Raw genomic sequence first — 20,167 nt, 5'->3', positions numbered from 1 at the left:
CCCTGTTTATCTTCCCCAGCTCGGAGCCGACCAATTCTCGCCACTCGACGTCAATTCTAACGTCGGGGAGGAAGTTCTGGGCCAGCCAATCGTTGCCTGGCTGGCCCGGAATTCCCTCCCCGACGTTAGAATTGACATCGGGTGGCGAGAATTGGTCGGCCCCGCGCTGGGGAAAATAAGCAGGGAGAGTAAGACCTCGGCGTGGCCTGTTCCCCGATTGCGGTGGTGGCGGCCTGTTCTCTGATGGTAGTGGCTTGGGGGAGGGCAGGGAGAAGTAAAGAAAGAAAGGGAGGACAGGGAGACAGGAAGAAAGAAGGGAGACGGGACACAGACAGAAAGGGGCATGGAGAGAGAAAGACAGAAAGAAAGGGGGCATGGAGAGAGAGAGAAAGAAAGAAGGGGGCAGGATGAAAGAAATAAAAAGTTGGGGGAGGGAAGGAGACAATGCCAGACCAGGGGAAAGGAAGGAAGGAGAGGAAGGAAAGAAAGAGATGTCAGACCATGGAAATAGGGACAGAAGAAGAGAGAGACAGAAGGGAAGGGAAGACATGGAAACGTAGATTTTGAAAAGAGAGCAGTTAATGCCAAAGATGGATGCAAGGCAGAAAGTGAAGATGGAGAGAAAACCAGTCAAAGGACAAAAAGACCCTGGAAACATAGTTAAATGCACAGAAAAATAAAGTCACCAGACAACAAAGGTAGAGAAAATGATTTTATTTTCAATATAGTGTTTGAAATGTGTCAGTTTTGAGAAAGGAAAGATATTAAACTTTAAATATGAGGGCTACAGAAAAAATAGGGTATTTGGAGGGCCGCAGAAAAAAATAGTTAATGACAATTTTGCATAAAGTAAAACTCTTTATAGTTTATAAATCTTTCCTTTAACTGTTAAAGGAAAGATTTATAAACTATAAAGAGTTTTTCCTCATGCAAAGTTGTCATTTCTTTAATAAGACATGAACTATTTTTTTCTGCGGCCCTCCAAGTACTACAAATCCAAAATGTGGCCCCACTAAGGGTTCGAGTTTGAGACCACTGATATTTACCATATGTAGATGATAACATCCTAATAAGACTCTGTTATACTTCCCGATGCTGAGTTTTGTCTCATATAACTGTTGCAGAACTTGAGCTTCTTCCATCCCTCTCACGTTTTCAGCATTATCAGGCTGAATATGCATGTGCTAAATTTGCATATAGGGGGACCCGTTGTATGCAAATCCATGTCATGCCTATTCCTACTGGTAAACCTGACTGAGTGGGTGTTTCTCCGGGAGAGGGTTGGAAGAGGCAAAGGGCAAGATGCTTCACTTCTCAGTGGGGGCGGGTCCTGGAGTAAGCCCCTCCCCATATCTCAACATTACGTTATTTCTTATTTGCTCCCTTCTCCAACCAGAGCGTTGCAACAGCTTAGATAGCATTTGCATGGACTACTTTACTGCCATTTTTATTATGCCTTCCTTGTAGTCCCTTTAAGCAGTTCTCCTCCTTGTTTCTCCGAAGTCTCCGAAGATGTTTTTTTCCTTTCAAGCTTGTGTTTTTGCCAGATGTTCAGGCCTCTTGCGGCTTTTGTATTTACTCTGCCTCTGCTGGATGGGAGGGGGAGGGGGAGGGGGAGGCGGACACGGATATTCTAAGCTGTTGGACCAGTTTTCAGGTGCACTGGGCTGGAGCTTGTCAGAGATTGTCTGGAATGCCTGGCCCGAAGCAGCTTTCTAACCAACAGGTAAGCCACAACTGGCTCTCACATTTTCCCAGACATGGCCCGGAACTATTTACCTCTAACCCTTAATTACATCTTTACGCTTTACCCCTACTGGGCATAGTCTGGAGCTTCATTTGTACCCCTTGCCCTCACTGGGCGTAGCCTGGAGTCTCATCCTCCCCTAAAATAGTAGCTCTCACATGCCCCAAGAATACCCCAGCCCACCTTTGTGAAGTTTGGTTGCTTGGTTTTCATAGCACAGAATTTTACTTTGCTTTTATATTGTTGAAAAACTTTTCTGAAAACTGACATATTTCAATTAGTGCTGCCCGATTCAGGGGAAAAAAATTTCAATTCAATTCGATTTGGCCTATTAAATTGATTTTTCGATTTCAATTCACTTTTCCTGCTCAATCAGGTAGGTTTTTTGTTGGTTTTTTTTTCAAATGTCCTGATGGATTTATTTTGTAGTCTTTTCACACACATACCCCCCATACTGGTGCTGTGGTGTAAATAAAACAAAAGAGATTTTTCCTCTTTCTGTTAAATCCTAGCGCACGCTCACTGCCTGACACCAGCTGTGGCAGGATACACTTTTCAAATCTGACATATTGTAATATGATTTTTTTCTACCTTTTGTTGTCTGGTCATTTTGTTATTCAAATCATGTTGGTCCCAGGCTCGTGTTTCTGTTTGGCTTCTGTTAACTCGCTCACCAGGGTCTTCTGCCCATTTGACATTTTCTGCTTTCTCAGTGCTCACCTTCCATCTTCCATCTCTGTACCTTGCCATACCCAACATTTCTGTTTCTTTCTCTCTCGCTGGAATAGTCTTTTTGAGGTTATTGAGGCCAGCAGCATGCCTGATTTTAAGGCCAAATGGGATAGACACATGGGATCTATTCACAGAGAAAGGTAGGGGAGGGTCATTGGGGTGAGCAGACTAGATGGGCCGTGGCCCTTATCTGCCGTCTATTTCTATTTTTCTATGTTTTCCCTGCTTTGTGCCTTGGATCAAACCTCTCTGTTCTCCTCCATGCAGCATCTCTCCCTTCCTCCCCTCCATTATCATGTGTAACATTTATTTATCTCTCCCCATGCACCATCTCTCTCTGCCCTCCACCCTATGACCAACATTTCTCTCTCTCTTTCTTCTCCATGCATGTCTCCCTTCCCCCCTCCATATGCAAGATTTCACCCTCTCACCCCTTTCTACCTCTTTGTTGCATCTCTCCCTTCATCTCCTCCACCCCATGTCTACCAATTCTTCCTTTCTCCTTTCTCCCCCATGTGCAGCAACTTTCCATTCCTCCTCTCCCCCTGTACAGCAGTTTTCCATCTCTCCCTCCCCTTCCCCTCTGCAGTAGTTTCCTATCCCTCCCTCCCATCCACCCGAGTAGCAGCTTTCCATCCTTCGCTCAAATACCCTTTGCAGCAGCCTTCCATCCTTCCTATCCCCCTGTGCAGCACTTCACGATCGACATCCTCACCTTCACCACCACCACCACCACCACCACCTTGAGACCTGAACTTTTGGGCCTTCCAAAGTAGCAGCAGCGGTGAACAGGCTGCTTGCAACCTACCTTCCAGGGCTTCCCTCTGCTGCGTCATTAGTGATGTTGTCAGTGACACCGCAGAGGGAAGACTCGAGCATGGCAGGCTAGGACAGCCTGCTCAGAGTGCTGCCTCTGCCTGCTGGACACCGCCGTTGCTGCTTCTGCTTTATGAGGCCCAGAGGTATTGTCAGGACTCACTGAATTCTGGCAAAGATTCAGAGAGGGAGTGTGACCCAATACCAAATTCTGAGCAGACTTTGGCTAATTATGCATCCCTGGGAAATTCTGCACAAATTCTGCATTGTCAGGAATAATATGAGGAAAGGATAAAGAGGTTAGGGCTCTTGAGTATGGAAAAGAGACGACTGAGGGGAGATATGATTGAGGTCTATGAAATCATGAGGTGGAGTAGAATGGGAACAAGTGGATCGATTTTTCGCTCCATCAAAAATTACAAAGATTAGGGGACACTCGATGAAGTTACAGGGAAAAACTTTTAGAACCAATAGGAGGAAATAATTTTTTACTCAGAGAATAGTTACCACAACCTCTAATAATGCATTGCCAGAGGATGTGGTAAGAGCGGATAGCATAGCTGTTTTTAAGAAAAGTTTGGACAAGTTCCTGGAGGAAAAGTCCATAGTATGTTATTGAGAAAGACAGGGGGAAGTCGCTGTTTGCCCTGGATCGGTAGCATGGAATGTTGCTACTTTTTGGGTTTTGACCAGGTACTTGTACCTGGATTGGTCACTGTGGAAACAGGACACTGGGCTAGATGGACCATTGATATGACCCAGTAAGGCTATTCTAATTTAATTGAATTTATATTTAGCATCTAAGTACTTTAGCTCATAACAGCAAAGGGACAGGAATGTGGGTGGGGCCTGTGCAGGCCACACCCCTAGGTGCCAGACTTATTAACCCCCCCATCACCTTTTACCAAACTGCAGCGGTTTGTAGCACTGGCCGCGGCATTAACAGCTCCGACACTCATAGAATTCCTATGAGTGTCGGAGCTGTTACTGCCGCGGCCAGCGCTACGGTTTTGTAAAAGGGGGGGAAAGAGGGTTATTTATTGATTGGGATTTATGAAAAGATTCAGCCAAGGTGGTGTGCGGACAGCAGGTAAAACTTACAGTGGGTCACTTCCTGTTTTCTTGCCCTATGACATTGAGTTGTTGGAAGTCGATTTGGGGACATCATATTTTGGAGTCTGCGATCCCTCTGACGTATGAGCTCGTGGTTTGTGGAACCGGGCTGCATGTTAAGCCCCCGTTGGATAGACATAAGAACATAAGCAATGCCTCTGCCGGGTCAGACCTGAGGTCCATCGCGCCCAGCAGTCCGCTCACACGGCGGCCCAACAGGTCCAGGACCTGTGCAGTAATCCTCTATCTCTACCCCTCTATCCCCTTTTCCAACAGGAAATTGTCCAATCCTTTCTTAAACCCCAGTACCCCAGTACCAGTTAAAGGTCGACTCTTCTTAATGATGGCAGGATCACACGTAACTGGAAAAATTGGGACCGTCTTCATTTCACTTTCTGGTGGGCAAATCTAGGTTTAGTGTATAAACATGAAAAATGAATGCGGATTTGTCAGGGAACACAAAAATATTCAAATTCGTGTGGGGTCCATTGACGTCTTTTGTAGAATTGTTTTAGTGTTATTTTGCTGATATAGTATTTGCACGTCCAGGGAGGGGAGGGGGGGGTATAGCTTTATAGGATTCCTTGTTCTTTTCTTTGATGGTTGGGAGGGGAGGGGGGTATTTCTGGGTATCTGAATCGTTTAGGGTCAGCCATGTCTGTTATGTTGCACTTTGTGGCAAAAAGACCAAATAGAAACAGAAATACCACGAATGAACGAGGCAGAGTTAAAACCAGTAAACTGAAAGCATGGAATTCTGTAAGAGACACATCTGGAAGCCAACTTTGAGACTTTTACACGGAGCACGTGCTGGAGCCTAAGGTCTAGCGCCCAAATTCTCTTTTCTCTATGGAAACTCTATCTTACCACCTCCTTTACAAAGCCATGCTAGCGTTTTTAGTGCCGGCTGCCGAGGTAATATCTCGGATGCTCAAAGGAATTCTATGAGCATCGGAGCTGTTACTGCGGCTGCCAGCGCTAAAAACACTAGCGCAGCTTTGTAAAGGAAGGGGTGTCATTTTTAGCACACTTTGTAATATTGCCCCGTTTATGTATGGGGGGGGGGGCGGCTAAGTGTCCTGTGCTTACAGAAAAGTCCATTTTCAGGAGGCAGGCAATTGAACCGGGGGATTGATTCCAAAGGCACAAAACTATTCTCCCAGGGCCTCAGAATCCCCATCTTCTCTCTGTTTCCCTGCCTCATTCGCTTGACCCTATGAATGTTAACTATACCTTCAGATAGATTTCCCAAACTGCACACCTTGGTTGTAATGTTGCAACCCCTCACACTGCTAATGGTAACACTATGTAATGTATTTTGTAATACTGTGAATGTTAAACTGTAACATGTAATTAAACTCTGGAATTTGTTGTCAGAAAATGTGGTGAAATCAGTTAGCTTAGCAGGGGTTAAAAAAGGTTTGGATAATTTCCTAAAAGAGAAATCCATAGGCCATTATTGGGATGGCTTAGGGAAATCCACTGCTTATTTCTAGGAGAAGCAGCATAGAATCTGAATTTGATGGACCTTCGGTCTGTCCCAGTATGATAATTCTTATGTTCTTATGTTATGTTAACCTGTTCTGAGCTTTCTGGGGAGGACCAGATAAACCAAATGAATATTTATTTCTTTGGATTAGTGGACTAAAGGCACTTGGTACCTTCTTACATGGAAGCAGTTAGCTCCAGTCTCAGCCTCACGGATTAATCTGTCCCCTACACTCAATCATGGGCCTATCAAACTCCCATTTCCCTGACTTGGCAAACAATTTATGCTGTGTGAGATGAGTCAGCCAAAAGCAACTTGTACATAATGCTTGTGTGCTACAGGATTTTCTGAGAGAAAAAAAAAAATATCAGGAAGCCATCCAAAGAGCTAATGGGGAGCTGATCCAGGAAAGAAAAATCTCTGAACATTAGAATCAAAAAGATGTGGCTAGGACATGAAATCGAGCATGGCGGATATGGGGTCTGGGTATTCCAGCTCAGACTTTGCAAATCCTTTGACCAAAGTCTTTCCAAGGATTCATTTATACGTAATAACAGATACATTCCACGGCCAAGCTGTAATGCCGATCTGGATTTTCCTGACGGGGAGAGAGAAGCTGAAACGCAGCCCTTTCAAAGATTCGGTTTCCGGCAGCTCTTATTATTCAGATACTGATCAATCAAAGAGCTCTCATTGCAGTGAGGACGAACAGCTTGGGCTGAAGCATTATCAAAAAGCCTGCACAAATCTGTTGAGCAATTCTGGAATCCCGTGACCCCAAATTCCTTCGGTGGGTGGACTCCAAACAGATCTTCCTACACTGAAACGAAGAAATAGTACTGGAAGGACAGGTTCTCTATCGGTAGGACAGATAAAAGGACAAGCGTAAGACTTTGCCAAGTGCCCAGGAGAGAGATGCTGTAGCGGGTGCAGATCTGGTTGTTCTTGCCAACCTCATCCTGGTGCATCGATTTCAATGGATAGAATCATGGAGTAGAAATACGACGCTGCTTTGGGATGTCAATTTTAAAACCTGGACCGCGAATGGTAACTATAATCCAGGGACGGCAGAAAAGGGAAAGAAGCCCTTCTCTATGTAACCCAGGGGTGTCCAAAGTCCCACCTTGAGGGCCGAATCCAGTCGGGTTTTCAGGATTTCCCCAATGAATATGCATTGAAACCAATGCATGCACTTAGATCTCATGCATATTCATTGGGGAAATCCTGAAAACCTGACTGAATTCGGCCCTCAAGGAGGGACTTTGGAGACCCCTGATGTAACCAATAATAAATAACTGGGGGGAAGGGGGGGGGTAAGTGATGCTGGAGCTGTTTTGGAATAGGATAATGGCGCTTTCTTTACAGCAGTGTGGCCCACAGACTTCTGACTAGGATGGGAGAATCGGACAGAGACCTAGCCAAAGGTTGCCAAAGTTGGTGCTGGTGGGCCATTTTAACCTGCTAGAGGGGGGCTAGAGTGTTCTGTCCAGAGACTCTGCTCAAACAAAGGCCGATGGAACCCACAAGGAAAGGAGTGATGCTGGACCTGGTACTTGGGAATGGGGAAAGCCTCTCCTATGGGCAGATGGGACCACCTGAGTTCCAGAGATCATCAAATGGTTCAGTTGGATATAACAGCAAAATGGAGAGCAACTAATATTTGAAAAATTGGGAAGAGCATTTTGGAGGAACTGGTAAGGCAGGAAAAGACTGTTTGGAAAAGTGGGATGCCTAAGAGTGGGAGTGGCCTAAGATTCCGATTGATCAGATCCCTTAGGCCAACCCCCTCCCATGGGGCCAATCAGGGCCTTAGACCCCTCACCGGTGCATTCCACGATGCACCAGGAAGGGGAAGGCCCACCATTCTGTGAAGGCAGGCCTGTCAGCTGGAGGGATGAAGCATCCCTCCGGCCGACCAACTAAAAGAGGTATTGGTGGGGTCCGGGGGGACTTGCCTTTCGGGGGGGAGGTCCAGTAGGAGGGACTAGGCATCCCTCCTGCCGATGATCTTTGGGAGGGAGTGGGGAAGTTCCGGTGGGAGGGAGTGGGGGTTCTGGCAGGAGGGAATGGGGATCCCTCCTGCTGGGGGAGGTCTCAGGGGGGATGGGGAGTTCCAGCAGGAGGAAGTAGGCATCCGTCCTGCCAGGTGGATGTCTCGGTGAGGTTGCAGCAGGAGAAATTCAGCACTTCCCCCTGCTTCAGACATTTGGGGTGGGGGGGGCGGCTTCAGGGTTTCTGGCAGAAGGGACTGGGCATCCCTCCTGCTGGATAGATGTCTTAGTGAGGTGGCGGCAGGAGGAATTCGACACTCCTCCTGCCGTGGACATTTGGGGGGTGTCTTTGTGTGTTCCGGCAGGAGAGACTGAGCATCATCTTCGTGGAGGGGGGTTACAGGTTTCCTGCCACAGCCGCTAAACTGATCACAGCAGGGAGATTCCCTTGCTGTGATCAGCTCCACAGCAACCCGACCTGGTTTTACATCGTCTAAGTCACAATGCAGGACGACTATTTCTCAAATATGTTTTATTTAATAGATTTGGTTCTTCCCTTTTCTAATAGTATTATTCATTTATATTCTGCATATCCCACAATTCTATGTGGATTCCAAATTATTCAGGTATTTGAGCATTTTCCCCTGTCTGTCCTGGGGGGCTCACACTCTATCTAATGTACCTGGGGCGATGGAGGGGATTAAGTGACTTGCCAACCTCATTTGCATGAGCGTTTTTTGGAGAATGACTCCCTTTTTTAAAATCGCTACTGCGACAGCGGCCCGTTGGGTTTTAACGCAACTTTTAGAGAATCTAATAGTCACTAGTGAACAAGTGGTTTAGGAAGGGGGTGCGAGGGTTTCAATGATCAGCTCTAGGGGTGCGGGAACCCTGCAGGAAGGCATTTCTGTATCCCTGAGCCAATGGAGGGTTAAGTGTCAGCAGTGGGATTTGAACGAGGCTCTTTAGGAAAGCAAAAGAGAATAAAAGCAAGATTTCTGTGGGACTAAACTAGCTTCGAAAGGGGTTAAATCTGAGACCTTTTTCCAGATTAAATGGGGTTGGTGATGCAGTAGCAGGAAGGAAATTGGCAGGCCAGGTAGACTTGTGACTCTCACAACCGTCTGGTTGCCAGGTTTTTTATTTGCGTAGTGCAGGAGACGCAGATGGAAACATCTGCTGATAACAGAGCAGTCTCTTAATTGTCATCGCTTTTATGCCCTTTCATTTCTGGGTTCATTGGGTTCAACCATTCTGTCTGTTTCAGGAGAATAAACGAGATAAATATTGTCACAAATACCTTATAATACCACGGTGGATAGAGTCAGAAAACCCCTAGGTTTCTGCCGTGTCAGTCTCTGCTTGGGGAGGGGGAGAGAGTGAGGTTCTCTGTCTGCGCTGGGGAAGAAGAGAGGGGCCCTTCAGTCATTCTAATAAACCTTTCTTTCCTCGTGCTAACGCTGACCTTGTCTTTGCAGCAGACGGTAGTGTCAGACTTCTGGCAGCATCTGTGACAGGTAATTCTGCAGTTTGAAGACTGCATAAGGGCTCCGGAGCAGACAGTTCTATAACTAGCTGTCTGGAAGTGTTTGCTGGCCGCTTGCTGCATTTAGGTCCATTACAACACAGGAAGAATCAAGCAAGCATTCAACCCCCCCTCCAAGACAGTACACAGCACGGACAGAATCCAACCCAACCCCCTCCAAGACAATATACAGCATGGACAGAATCCAACTCAATTCCTTCCAAGACAATATACAGCACGCACAGAATCCAACCCAATCCCCAACAAGACAGTACACAGCACGAACAGAATCCAACCCAACCCCCTCCAAGACAGTACACAGCATGGACAGAATCCAACCCATCCCCCTCCAAGACACTACACAGCACGGACAGAATCTAACCCAATCCCCAACAAGACAGTACACAGCACGAACAGAATCCAACCCATTCCCCTCCAAGACAATATACAGCATGAACAGAATCCAACCCAACCCCCTCCAAGACAATATTCAGCATGAACAGAATCCAACCCAACCCCCTCCAAGACATATACAGAAGAAACAAAATCCAACCCAACCCCCTCCAAGACAATATACAGCATGAACAGAATCCAACCCAACCCCCTCCAAGACAATATTCAGCATGAACAGAATCCAACCCAACCCCCTCCAAGACATATACAGAAGAAACAAAATCCAACCCAACCCCCTCCAAGACAATATACAGCATGAACAGAATCCAACCCAACCCCCTCCAAGACATATACAGAAGAAACAAAATCCAACCCAACCCCCTCCAAGACAATATACAGCATGAACAGAATCCAACCCAACCCCCTCCAAGACAATATTCAGCATGAACAGAATCCAACCCAACCTCCTCCAAGACAATATTCAGCATGAACAGAATCCAACCCAACTCCCTCCAAGACAATATTCAGCATGAACAGAATCCAACCCAACCCCCTCCAAGACATATACAGAAGAAACAAAATCCAACCCAACCCCCTCCAAGACAATATACAGCATGAACAGAATCCAACCCAACCCCCTCCAAGACAATATTCAGCATGAACAGAATCCAACCCAACCTCCTCCAAGACAATATTCAGCATGAACAGAATCCAACCCAACTCCCTCCAAGACAATATTCAGCATGAACAGAATCCAACCCAACCCCCTCCAAGACAGTACACAGCACGAACAGAATCCAACTCAATACCCTCCAAGACAGTACACAGCACAAACAGAATCCAACCGAACCCCCTCCAAGACAATATTCAGCATGAACAGAATCCAACCCAACTCCCTCCAAGACAATATTCAGCATGAACAGAATCCAACCCAACCCCCTCCAAGACAATATTCAGCATGAACAGAATCCAACCCAACTCCCTCCAAGACAATATTCAGCATGAACAGAATCCAACCCAACCCCCTCCAAGACAGTACACAGCACGAACAAAATCCAACCCAACCCCCTCCAAGACAATATTCAGCATGAACAGAATCCAACCCAACTCCCTCCAAGACAATATTCAGCATGAACAGAATCCAACCCATTCCCCTCCAAGACATATACAGCAGAAACAGAATCCAACCCAACCCCCTCCAAGACAATATACAGCATGAACAGAATCCAACCCAATCCCCTCCAAGACAATGCACAGCATTAACAGAACCCAGCACAACCTGTCCTGTGCCCCCCCCCCCAAAATACACAGCTTCAACAGACTCCCCCCCTTGAAGCAATACATAGGATCAACAGACCCCATACTAACCTTGTCCAAGACAATCCATAGTATGAACAGAATCCAATTCAACCCCCTTCCCCCATCCCATAGAAAGTACACAGCATCAATAGAACCCACCCCCACCCCCAAGGACAATACAAAATATCAACAGAACCCAGACCAGCTTTCTCCAAGACAATGCAGAACATCAACAGAAACCGACCCCCCTCCCAGAGACATTACACATCTAGAAATTCTAACCCCCTCCTCAGAGACCATATCCAGCATCAACAAAATCCAATCCAACCCAGTCTCTCCACCGTCCCTGAAAAAATGTGCTGCAGCATTCACAGAACCCAACCCCACTCCCCCAGATAACAGCCACAGAACCCAACCCCCCAGAGAGAATACACAGCAGAAGTCAAATCCATCCCAAGCTCTCCCCTGCCCCCAAAATTACACCGTTTCAACAGAACTGATCCTCCCCCATGTAGTGCTAAAGTGGAGGGAGGCACTAGAAGTTGTTGGAGGCTGAAATAACAGAGGCTGCAAAAGGGAGAGAGGCAACAGAGGTGGGAGTGTGAATGGGCCGAGGAGGCTGGAGTGGTGAGGGGGAGCACTGAGGACTTGAGTGCTTGAGGCTGGAGGAGGAAGAAGCAAAGCAAGAGGAAAAGTAGGTGAGCGGGGAGACCTTTGAGGAAAGGCATGGGGGGGCCAGGAGGTGGTCTGGACTCTGGAGTCAACCCACGGTTTTGCTGCTGGAGACCAGCTTTCATGTTTCTCATGTGGGTAAATTATTTATCAGGTGCCAGATGGTATGTGAGTGTATTTATAGGCACACGGGAAGCTAGAAGGCTGGAACAGAGAATGAGAGAAACATCAGAAGAGGCTCTTCATGGATTCTACCCCTCATCAGAGATACTTCCTGGGGTTACGTTAGATATATATTAACATCCGTGCACACCGTAACATTAATGTCTCTCTGCAAGGAACTCCCCTACTCCTATATGTCCTCTTTGTCTGTCCAAACTAGATTGTAAGCTCTTCATAGCAGGGACCATCTAATACATGCCAAATGTACAGCGCTGCGTATGCTTTTGGCGCTTTAGAAATGTTAAATAATAGTAGTAATTCTCAAACTCAGACTCAAGACCAGTGTTTCACGCTGATTCAAACATCTCCTCAAAAATGAAGGTCGGTTTTAAAGAGGAGAATTAGAATGAGCCATGTTTGAGCAAACCCCTCCTGCCTCAGGAGCAGTCCCCAGCTACCTAGTGCCCTTCTTCTGTGAATCCACTTAAAGCACCAGAGTGAAGAAACCATCTGCTCAGGACCAGTTTCTGAGATGCCAATTACCCACTTTCAGGCTGGAGATTTTTGGCCAGTCCTGGTTTTGAATGAACCGAATGCTAAAATGACATTTTAAGACAATCTGGGAACGTACAAAGTGATAAAATATTTTGACTTTGTCAGCTATCACATCACCCATCCAGCCCTCCCTCTTTCTCACCTTGCCCACCCCATCCTCCTCCTATGAGACTGTCAGTGGAATGCTTTTATGTTTCACTTATAGACTATTGTCAATATTTGCTTATTGCTGATCTGAAGAAGAAAAGTTATCTTCGAAAGCTCATCAAACAATGCACTTACCTCACCGATCCGATCCGTGGCAGGCCGACTGACCCACAACGCGTCCTCATGCAAATGGGTGTAATTGGAGGCACGCCCCACACCGACCACATGGATCGCTGCAGAGCAATCCTGATGCATGCACTGGCCCTCATTCAACAAGCACTGTAGCGTGAGCCTTCTAGTGTCAGCAATGTCATTTTAATGCAGCCCCGCTTTCAACCCGTGGGTTAAAAACATGGGCTTGCAAAGAGGCAGGGCAGAAGATCGCAGAGAGGCAGGGTGACAAATACTTTTAAAACCAATAGGAGGAGATTTTTTTTCACTCAGAGAATGGTTAAGCTGTGGAACGCGTTGCCAGAGGATGTGGTAAGAGCGGATAGCGTAGCTGGTTTTAAGAAAGGTTTGGACAAGTTCCTGGAGGAAAAGTCCATAGTCTGTTATAGAGAAAGACATGGGGGAAGCCTCTGCTTGCCCTAGATCAGTAGCATGGAATGGTGCTACTCCTTGGGTTTTGGCCAGGCACTAGTGCCACCATGAGAACGGGCTACTGGGCTTGATGGACCATTGGTCTGACCCAGTGAGGCTATTCTGATGTTCTTAAAGAGCAGGGTGGCAGGGCGGAAGAGAGCAGGGCGCTTTTTTGATGGTTTCAGGGCTGGGATTTCAGGGCGAGGACAGTCGGTCTTCAGCAGTGGCTTCTTTTGTGATCGGTCAGCCCAGTCGGTGTTCCTGAATTTGTTTTGTGAATCGCTGCCTTCCTACCTTTGAATGCATTTCCCCTCATTTGCATGCACGGATCGGGATCGGATCAGGAGGAAGGTTAGTGAATCCGGTCGGGACACGGTCAGTGGGCTTAGCGAATCTAGCCCTAAGTTAGTCTAATAAAAAAAGTATCCTCTTATTTCCTTTTCTTTTATTTCTATATATTCCCTTGAACCATAGGTGCTCGACCACCTCCAATATTTTTGGGACCTGACATGACCCGCCTTGGCATGAGGTCCAGGAACCTGTTCCCCTTCCGACCCGTGCACCTCCCTTTAAAGTTAATAGCTGGAAATAAAGCAAAACGGAGAAAAGAAAGCAAGATGATACCTTTTTTTAGGAGACTAATGGCCTCTTTTACAAAGCCGCGTGGCAACAGCCCCGAAGCCCCTTAAATCTCTATGGGCTTCGGGGCCATTAGCGCGGCTTTGTAAAAGAGGCCGTAAATGAACGTAAGATCAGAGTATTTCTTTCTCTTTAGAGGATACAGTTATTTACTGGTGTATATGATCAGCAAGGCTGGTCGCTGCAGTTTTCTTAGGGGGGGGGGGGTTCTTTTTTATTTAATTATTTTGTACGCTAATTGTAAACTGCCTAGACTTTTTAGGCGGTATATCAATTTTTCTTTAGCTTTCAAAGGTAATCCTTCTTCAGATCAGAACTAAGCAAATGGTGGCAAATCACAGCCTATAGAAGTGAAATATAAAAGCATTCCAATGACGGTCTCAGGGGAGAAAATGGGGGGCTGGTTTCTCTAAACGGCACCGCGGTCGGCGGCCACCGATCACACGACGGTGCCATTTAATGATTTGCGCCTCCGGCAAAGATAGGTGTCAGGAATGTAGGCCAGGGTTTTCAAGGCCTACCTTTCATGTGACTCGCCCCTCCAGAGGCACCTGTAGGTGCCTTTTAAACCTTGTTTTTCCCTTCTCTTAAGTGCTTACAGCACCTAAATTAAGGCTCCATTTAGAGAATCCAGGCCTACCCGCATATAATGTGTACAGCACTGCCTAAGTCCTAGCGATGCTACAGGAATGATTAGTTGTAAAAGCGGAGTGAGAAACGGGGAGAGATGGATGGGTGACAAAGCAGTATCATTTTATGTTTTATAATGGGATAGAAAACCCAGATCTTTGTTAAGTCCTGCCTGGTGGGTGTCAAAATACATCATCATTTTGACGTCAAAGGTCTTACGTTCCTGGATTGTCTCCGTTTCATTCAGTATTCTGGCTGGCGTTGTGCTGTTCAATGAACTGATTCTTGTCTTTTAGCATTTGGCTTGTCTCAAATACAGCATCCTTCTTCTCACTTTGGCCATCGAATGATGTATTCCTCACTAGAAGACGAACATGTGAGGAATCCCCTTATGCTGTGGGATTCTGGCAATTGTCTAGCACGCTTTGCGGGACGTACGCCATTATCAAATGGAATGACTGCTTGACCACCCTCATCTCTCTTGCCCCAACAAATCTCTCAAATCATACCTCTTTGATAAATTCCTCTAACTCCCGCCCTCCCAACCAAACTACTAATCTCAACCTCGCCTCCCTTCCTACCCTTCCTTCTCCTCTTCCCCGGTTATTTTTCCTTTCCCCTTTGTGCACACCCCTTGCAACTGTTATTGGATCATTTTGTAATTGCCACTGGTTTATACCATACACTTGATAACTAATTCTCTGTACCTTCATTGCATATGTACAGTTCTCATCTCCTCTAAACCGCTCTGAACTGTTTTGTGGTATTGCGGTATACAAAAATAAAGTTATTATTATTATTATTCTCTTCTTTTTGAACGTGTGTTGGGAGCTTGCTTTTCACTCGTTTTTGTTTCAGAAGGAGCTGGGACTATCTCGTTCAGTAATTCATTGTCCTGGCTGCAGATCTTTTATGATTCTTCGTAGTTTTCCAGCTCTGCATTGTACGTCACTCCAAGGGGGACTTTCTCTGTGCTTTTCTTTGTACTGCAATAGGGTTTCTCTGGGTGTTTTTAAGGGAAAGAACTGATGTATTCCTTCTCCCTTCACAGCAACAGAGAGGGAGCCAAGTGCTCTGATCTGGAGCCCTCTCCCACCATGATCCTGGCCCAGCTCAGACACTGACTGCACAGGAGCCTTCTGCCTGGTAGGAGAAGACCGTTTGCCGTAGCACCGCAGCTGTAAGTTTCAAGTTTATCTAAGCGGTTTTACAATCAGGTGCTCAAGCATTTTCCCTGTCTGTCTATCTTACATACCTGGAGCTATGGAGGACTGAGTGACTTGCCCAGGGTCACAAGGAACAAAGCTGGATTTGAACACACAACCACAGGGTCATCCATCCACTGCGCCACACACTCCTCCTGCAGATTGGAGATAAGAGAAACCTCAGCACCACCATAACTCCTTATCCAGAAACTTCTAGCACCAGTGGCATATTAGGGGGAGGGGGGGTGGCACCTGTCCTCCTTCCCCGCTCACTATTGTACACACGCACCCCTTTCACTTCCTTTCCCTCATACCTCCTTAATGTTCCTGGCGTGAACAGCAACCCCAACCTGTTGCTCATGCCAGCATCAACTCTGCCTCTGACATCACTTCCTGGACTAGGAAGTGACATCAGAGGAAGAGCCAATGCTGGAACAAGCAGCAGACTGGGGTTGCTGCTCGCTCCAGTAACGTTAAGGAGGTACGAGGGAAGGGGCGATCGCAGAATGTCATCTAGAATGGCTTCGTTTCCAAAGTGATTACTAAACAAGAAAGTTTTCAGAGCTTTCCGAAATACTGTAAAACGAAGGGGCCTAGACTTCTACGTGAAAGCGGCTGAATCTCTTAAAAGTTCTGTTTGTACCCCTAAGGCAGGGGTAGGCAATTCCAGTCCTCGAGAGCCGGAACCAGGTCAGGTTTTCAGTATCTCCACCATAAATATGTATGAGATGGATTTGCATGCACTGTCTCCTTGAGATGCAAATCTATCTCAGGAATATTTATGGTGGATATCCTGAAAACCTGACCTGGCTCCGTCTCTCAAGGACCGGAATTGCCTACCCCTGCCCTAAGGGAAGGAAATAGTACTTATCTTTATACTTTTTGTAAATTAGCAGTAGTTGAAACTAGGACTAACAAGCCTACCATGGGCCACGGGCTGTGTCAAAGGTGGGTTCCAAAACAAACCTAAAATGGAGAGAAAAACAAGCAGAATTTATTGCCTCAGTTCCTCCAGGAACTTGTCCAAACTTTTTCTCAGCCTAGCTAAGCTAATACTGTTACAAAACATTCAAAATAAAATGGGATTTTTTTTTACTTTTGTTGTCTGGAACATTTTATTTTTCCATCATGTTGGTTCCGATTTCTCTTTTCTGCCCTCCTGTCATCTGCTAATTCTTCAAGCGAAAGCTGTCTTTTGCCTTTTCTCCTCTCTCCTATCGATTCCCTCACTACACCTGCCTCTTACATATTTATCATTCCTTTTTACCATACCATACCATCCAATTTCTTATATCCCACACATTTTGACAAAGATTCATTGAAGTTTGCAATAAGATTCCTAAATTTTCCAATAAAATTACAGTAAGATTCTTAGATTACAATTGAATGATGACTATGAGAATTATAGAGAAGAGATAAGTCTTTAACATTTTCCTGAAATGATAGTAGGAAGAGATCTGATGCAGATACAATGGCAGGTTATTCCTAGTTCTAGGAATCTGAAATCGAAGGTAGTCTTGAATAGTCTTTCTGGTGGACTTGTTGGGAAGCAGGAAAGGTCAGCTTAAAACACTGTGTTGTTCTGGAGTTATAGAACGAGCCTGTAAATTAATATCGGATATTAGTCCCTGAAATTTCTCTCCATATATAGCCTTATGGACCATGCAAGCTATCTTAAACTGAGTTCTTTTTTTAATTGGCAGCCAATGTAGCTCTTTGTATAGCAGGCTTATCCTTTCAAAGTGGCTTAATCGGAAGATTAATCTAGCTGCTGTGTTCTGGGGAAGTTGCAGTGTACAGAGAGTTGCAGTAGTCTAAATATGGGAGGAGAACAGCCTGAACAATTAGCCCAGGGGTCAGGAACCTATGGCTCGCAAGCCAGATGTGGCTCTTTTGATGGCTGCATCTGGCTCGCTGCCAACGTGACACTGGCTTCCGGGAGCGGAGCCAAGGAGAGCGGCCGCACACACTAAAAGTGGAGAAAAATCTTCTCCAAGACGTGCACTGCAGCAGAGGACACCCGAGCAGACCTACCCAGACCATCGGGGTCATTCTGCCGGTCACCCGGAAGCGGGAGCCACCTACACAGAGCCGGATCGGATCTGAGCCAGGACGGGGACAGCGGCAGCCATCTTCTGATGCTCTACACAGTGTGGCACCTCCCCCAGCTGCAGATTCTAGCCTGGAGCGCAGCAAGCTATACCAAGTTGTGAGTGTGCCTACTTCATTTGTTATTGCTCCAGAACCCCCGTAATCTCCCAGTGTCCCTCTGTGACTATATGAATGCATGGGAAAGATCCTTGCCTAAGGCTTGATTGATGCATGCTGGGGAAAGAAGAACACGTCTTCTTTCCGCCGAGCGCAGGCCACGCCCTCCTCTGCATCGCATCCGCATCTGGCATCCTTGGTATTAATGGTAAGAACTAGTTTATTCACTATTGGTTAGCAACAGCATAACGCTATTAAAAAGAATTCAGAGACTTATTGTACTTTAAAAGTGTTGGTCTTACCTAAAATGCACACATTTAATTGGATTTAATTTTAAACATATTGTATGGCTCTCAAGGAATTACATTTTAAAAATATGTCGTGTTTATGGCTCTCTCAGCCAAAAAGGTTCCTGACCCCTGAATTAGCCTAAAACTATTCTGAATGAAGACAGATCTACTTGTTCTTAATTGTCTTAATCTAAAGAAGAATTCTATTGCAATTCTATTTAAGTTGATTTAGGTAAAGTGAAAATTCAAGCACGTTACTCCATTGTTTAAGAACTTACATTACAGAGTTCAGTTTAAATGTGCTTGTATTGTTTATAAAATTATTCATGGATTGTTTGACTCTCTGATACCCTTAACCTTAAACTCTTCGATCATTTGGGGTTATTCATATACATAAGTTATGTTTTCTTTCGGTCAAAGGTTCTTGATCTTTTTCCTTCCTATTGACTGCACTATGGAACGACCTTCCCATTCAGATACGATCATGTATTTTTGTCAGGTTTTCTGTAAAATTTGTAAAACTACGATGTTTCAACGTTTTTTCGAATGTAATTCCTAATGATCTATCTTAAAATCAACATATCATTGTCAACCGAGTCAAGCCCTATATCTTAAGGGATGATCTGTTATATAAATCTAAGATTTAGATTAGATTAGAATTTTTTTTACCAAGGAATCAATCTGAGTCCAGGATGACGCCCAGAACTTTGTATGTTTTCTCTCTTTTTTCTCCTGTAATCAACACCAAGTCTGTATGTAATAATGAATTGTAATCTCCAAACCAAAGTACCTTGGTCTTCAGTTTATTAAGTCTGAGGAGGTTCTTCTGTGTCCATGTACTCAAGTCTTCAATAATCCTCGCTAAGTACCATATCATCAAAAGATTATTTTGCTAGACAAAGGAGGAAAATATCATCTGCATACAAAAATGTATGAACTTGGGGAATAGCAAATCTCTTTCCTAAGGCTCGTAAGTATACATTAAACAGGGAGGGAGATAGTAGTGAGCCTTGTGGTACACCACAGAAGGCTTTCCAGTATTGAGATCTCTTGTGGCCCTTTCATACTTCGTATGTTCTACTCTCTAAGACTTCTATAAACTATTTTAATCCTGCTCCTTGTAATCCCAGCTTGCTCAGCTTTAGAAGTAGTAGAGAATGGTCGACAGCATCAAATGCGGCAGAACAGTCTTTATCCCAGGACAAGCAGGCAGCATATTCCCACACATGGGTGACGTCACCGACGGAGCCCCGCAGCGGACAGCCTCGAAAGCAAACTTGCTTGAAGATCTCGAACTTTCGAGTGCTGCACCGCGCCTGCGCGCGTGCCTTCCCGCCCGAACTAGGGGGCGCATCTCCTGAGAGGATCCTCAGTTCGTTTATTTCCGCGGAGACAAGAAGACACGTTTTCTTTCTCTGCAGCATTGCCTTCTCATCACCGCGGCTGTTTCTTTAATTTTAAGTCGGTCGCTGTGTTCATTTATTCTTCTTATTTTCTTTTTACTTATAAAAAAAAAAAAAAAAGTTATTCTTTTTTCCTTTCAGTTCGGCCGTCGAGCTTTGGGCCTAGGCCTAGGCTCCTTCGCTCGACACGGACTTTATTTTTTCCATGTCCCGGCCTCTTACCGGGTTTAAACGCTGTCGACAGTGTAATCGGGTGATTTCGGTCACCGATCCCCACTGCCGTTGTTTACAGTGCCTGGGTTCCTCTCATTCCCCAGAAGATTGTCATCGCTGCTTTACCCTCACTCCACGAGCTTTTCGGCGGCGTTGTGCTCAATTTTTCCAACTTTTTGGTATGGAGCAATCTTCGGAGCCGGCCTCGACCGTGGCGGCTGCACCGGTCTCGAAGGCCTCGACTCCGACGACTTCGACGCCTGTGGTCTCGAAGGCCTCGACCCAGACTCCGGCTGGAGTTTCGGTCTCGAAGGCCTCGACCTCTTCTCCTTCGTTGACTTCGAAGACGACGT

The 20,167-nt window shown here is 45.8% G+C and overlaps 1 protein-coding gene across 9 annotated transcripts in view; it reads left to right on the top strand.

Moving 5' to 3' along the window:
* TMEM63C (transmembrane protein 63C) overlaps positions 1-20,167 on the top strand; it is a 140,027-nt gene that overhangs the window by 9,008 nt on the left and 110,852 nt on the right. For 7 of the 9 annotated variants that reach the window (XM_033951573.1, XM_033951569.1, XM_033951570.1 and 4 more), the window contains exon 2: positions 15,547-15,675. The gene's annotated coding sequence lies outside the window, so the exon portion shown is untranslated. Of the gene's footprint in view, positions 1-1,629; positions 1,727-6,773; positions 6,945-15,546; positions 15,676-20,167 lie in introns of those variants that run through there. The other 2 variants (XM_033951567.1, XM_033951564.1) reach the window with 2 other exon arrangements.

Source organism: Geotrypetes seraphini, chromosome 7 (assembly GCF_902459505.1).
Source record: "Geotrypetes seraphini chromosome 7, aGeoSer1.1, whole genome shotgun sequence".
Classification (NCBI taxonomy): domain Eukaryota; kingdom Metazoa; phylum Chordata; class Amphibia; order Gymnophiona; family Dermophiidae; genus Geotrypetes; species Geotrypetes seraphini.
This window is presented reverse-complemented; position numbering and strand designations above follow the sequence as displayed.